Here is a 4266-nt window from a genome sequence, read left to right as displayed (position 1 = left end):
CCCTCCCCCTCCCCTTCTGTCGGCCCCCCATCCCTAGGATAATTTCCTCATTTCCCCACACCCTGTGCATGACTCTGCTTGTGCTAACCCTTGAAGGTTTTTTTGTTTTGTTTGTGTTTTTACTTTACTTTCTTGCCTCCGGGTTACAAGCTTCTTGAGGACAAGATCCAACATTGAAGCATCAGTCTTGGGTATTGTACTTCTGAACCAACCCCTGCAGAGCACTGTGGGTGTAGCAGGGATAAGCACCCCCTCCTCCATGGAGGGCCCCCTTCAAGCACAGTGGTCTTTAAGAGTCCTCATTTTTAAAGTTCTGTGCTCAATTCCATAATACATATGTGTTGTTCTGATATAATCTTCTTCGTCAAGTTTATTTATTTAAGTATGTGTTTGCTTGCAGGTACATATATGTACCATGTTCATGCCTGGTGCCTGAAGAGGTCAGAAGAGGGTGTTAGATCCCCTGGTAAGGGCATTACAGATGGTTATGATGTGGGTGCTAGGAATCAAATCTGAGTCCTCTACATGAGCAGCCAGTACTCTTAGCTGCTGAGCCATCTCTCTAGTCCTCTCAAGTATATTTACTACTCCAATAAATGCACCCACTTTGAGAAGCCTAGACCTAGTAGATTTAGAGACAATGCTGTCTGGAACTGATGATAATAATTTACCTAATCCTGCATAGGAATATCAGACATGAATCTTTACTGTGACTTTCAGTAAAAATCTGTTGAGACTTGGCTCCTCTGTGGTGTTCACATAGATGCTGGGGTGCCAGTTGATGACAGGCCCATGCATGCAAATGTTGGCCTTATTCCTATAAAGCAGACGTTTGGAGCTGGCAAGAGGGTTAGAGAGAAAACTTTGGGTAACAAAGGTAGAAGGAATAGTTATTTTCCTCTAGATTGGTGTGTCTCTGATCATGCAGATGGAGCTAAGGGTAGGAAAGGCAGATGTTGACCATTACTAGAGCAGGAGTCATTACTGACAGGTGACTTCCCATCATCCCTCCTATGCTCACTTTAAGAGCCACAGAAACCACAGAGGAGACCTTGTTACTTGAAGTCTAGTCTTCCAAATCCTTAAGATTTGGTAGAACCCAAGCTTTCCCCATTTCAACAGACACTGTCATCTACAAATGTGCTGGACCAAATTTATGGCTCTCCTGGGATGCACACAGCCTAGGGCCACAAGCTGGTCACACATGCTTAAGTCAGTGTTGCTTCTACCAAAGAAACCAAGGGATTTGATGAAATCTGGAGGCAGCTCAGGGATTCTTGCAGAGGACTGAGGTTCAGTTCCCATCACCAACCAGTAGCTCATAGCCATCAGTATATAACTCCAACACCCTCTTCTAACCTCTGTGGGGATCAGACATGTGCAGACATGTGCGTAGGCAAAACACTCATACACATAAAATCAATCTTTTTTTTTAATGAAAACATCAGGGCTATCGAGGTAGTTCAGCAGGTAAAGGCCCTGTAACTAAGCCTCATGCCAAGTTCAATCCCTAGGACTGATGTGGTAGAAAACCTGCAGGTTTCCCTCTGACCTCCATACATAAATTCCGCAAGACACACACACACACACACACACACACACACACACACACACACTAAATAAGCACACTTACCTTAGAGTAGAGCTGCTCTAGGTGCATTCAAAGCTGCTTGAATAAACCAATTGCTGGAGCCATGTGAGATGTTTTATTGTCTTTTGGTTTTTGCCAGTATCTCTACATGGTAGGTAGAGATGCTTCGTGTGTTTGTTTACTGCCTAGTCGCCACACAGATTCTTCTCTGTGTCCAGGTTCAGAAACTAGCTCTTCCTGGTCTTTGTTATCTGGTACACCACTCATGAAAAGTCACCTACCCTGTAGCAGGAAATAGTTGACCGTGTGGCGATTCTTTTCAGAGCCTGTTTCCGGGACTCAGTACAGGACCATTTGCTGCATCGGCTGACATCACTGCTCAGTGTCATCCTCCCTGCAGTGACTCTCTCAGGTGTGACTGCTTTTCTAATGACAATCACAAATGCCACTGTCATCTAGAGCACACAGGGAAGATATGAGTAGAAATGGACTTTTTCATTGTGCTAAGTTCATCATTTGAAATTTTCAGCATGAACGGAGAGCAGCACATCTCCCAACCAGGTCTCCTCCTGAACTCTCGCTTCCCTAGCCGCCTGGGCAGAAGGCAGTGCTGCCTTAGTGGCTTACACAAAGCTATTAGATCCTAGATCCATTGCGGGGCACTTGGCTCACACTCAGTGTGTTAATTCCCTTGCTCTTTTCAGTACCACCCAGAAAGAGGGTGTGTTTATATTTTTAAAGAATCGGAGTGTGGAAACAAGGCTGGAGCCGTCACAGCAGGCCCCTGGTGGGGCTTCTGTGAGGACTGCTGTGTAGCACAGGCCAACACACTGAAAAGGCTACTGAGCATCCTCCCAGCCTGGATGGAAACAATAGCCAAGCCCCCAGGTGAGGTTATGCCACAGTAAGGTCAGCCTCAGAACCCCCACTAAACAGGATCACCCACAAAAGCTATAGAAAAATCTGTGCCTGTGCTGGAGACTACAGAGAACAAATAGCTACAGCCAGTGTGGAGGGGGCTGACACAGCCACTGTAGCTACTGGAAGAAACTGAGGACAACCCAAGGACAGCCAGTCCAGGCTGCAAAGGGCCTTGTTACTATAGCAACAAGGTCAGCTGAACAAGAGTCAGAAGGGACAGTGACTGTGCTATATAGCTCTGCAGTAGACCTATAGAGCCAGCGCTCACCAAGTGCACTGCAGGCCACTGGCTAGATCCCTAGCACCAGAGAGAGCACAAGAGAGGGGAGGAAAGGAGGGAAAGAGACGCACATATGCACAGAAAGACATGCACACACACTCACACAGACAGACAGACAGACTGAATACCCTTAAGGAGAAAAGGTTCATCTTGGTGCCTAAGTGGAGTTGTCATGGCATTAAGTTATTTTCTTACATGAAGGCTGTTTTAGGGGAACAATTCAAATGGCAGTGTTTAATAATCAAATAAGGTGACTAAAGCTAAACAAAGCTACTTCTACCATTTCCTGGTTGGTTGCATGGTTATCCCAGAAACAGCTCCAGTAATTGGAGAAGTAGATCTCTGGGAAGGGAAGAGGACAGAACGGAGGACAGTGATGGAGCTTGCTGAGGGCCTCTGCCATCCCCCCTGGGTGGTTGGCTCTGACTGAGTGGTCAGGCAGTGGGTTAAGGCTTCTCTCATATCTAGTGCTTGGTCCTCTGTGAGATGGTTCTAGAAATTGGTCTGTTGTCCACCATGAATCTGTAGAGTCCTTGAGGTTAACCCTCAAGCTTTTTACCCCAGCCATCAGCCCCTCTCCCCACATTTGCACTGATTAGCATTGCAAGTCAAACTGACTAATTGAGCTTTGTCTAAGGTCTTGGTACTTAAGCACTCTGTACCATGTTTCTCTTACTTTCTTTTAACATGTGTTGGTTGTACAAAATAATGTGTCCCATTGTGGCGTTTTCCTACATGCATCTAATTTTATTTTATTATTTTAGCCCCTACTCACCTCTGCTGTCCTCACCCCTTCTAGACCCTTTCCTCTTCCCAAATGAGGACAGGAAGCTGTTGCGGTGAACACTTGCTCATGTCTCTAGTCGCTGCATCCCACTGTATTTGCGTGCGCGCGCGCGCGCGCGCGCGCGCACACACACACACACACACACACATTCCTAACACTCCTCCAAATTACACAGTTTGCTGAGCAGTGCAGCCAGGATAAAAACCCAGACAGCAATTCCATTACTTGCTGAGTGAATGAGAACAAGAAGCGAAGGAGTGGACTGAAGGGAGCAAGCCAGGCTGAGAGTGTGCTGTAAGGGCCTGTGGCAACCACAGACAGGAGGAGTTGGTTCTGTTTCCTAAAGGATGTAGAGCTTGGGGCGCTGGCTGGGGCCCCCCTCACCCTCCTGTAGCATCTCTGAAGCATCAGGAGTTTTTCTTATTCTCATCAGTGTGTGAACGCACTAAAATATTTCTTATCCTCAAAATAATGAAAACACATCACCACCTTTACCCTGCTCTCCCACCAGCTATTTCTGTCTCCCTTTATAGCAAACCCCTCACTCTAGCCTGTTCTAACTAGTTCCTCCCTTGCTTCCTTAGATCTAGTGGAATCTGAGTTGCAAAAACCTACTCCCATGACCTTACCCCCACCAGAGACCCCAACTCCTCTCCACACACCCACTCTCCATCCACACACCCACCC

At 46.8% G+C, this 4266-nt stretch overlaps 1 protein-coding gene and 1 long non-coding RNA gene across 6 annotated transcripts in view; one reads left to right on the top strand and one right to left on the bottom strand.

Annotated features, from left to right (window-relative positions):
- Window positions 1-4266, top strand: part of St3gal3 (ST3 beta-galactoside alpha-2,3-sialyltransferase 3) — a 209613-nt gene that overhangs the window by 120525 nt on the left and 84822 nt on the right. The gene's annotated exons all lie outside the window — the stretch shown is intronic.
- LOC116096516 overlaps window positions 1693-4266 on the bottom strand; it is a 39299-nt gene continuing 36725 nt past the window's right edge. For both annotated transcript variants that reach the window (XR_004121031.1, XR_004121032.1), the window contains one exon: window positions 1693-2046. This is a non-coding gene — a long non-coding RNA (uncharacterized LOC116096516). The remainder of the gene's footprint in view (window positions 2047-4266) is intronic.

The sequence above is a fragment of the Mastomys coucha genome, unplaced genomic scaffold, assembly GCF_008632895.1.
Source record: "Mastomys coucha isolate ucsf_1 unplaced genomic scaffold, UCSF_Mcou_1 pScaffold18, whole genome shotgun sequence".
Lineage (NCBI taxonomy): Eukaryota > Metazoa > Chordata > Mammalia > Rodentia > Muridae > Mastomys > Mastomys coucha.
Note: the sequence above shows the minus strand (reverse complement) of the source record. Positions and strands in the feature narration are given on the sequence as shown.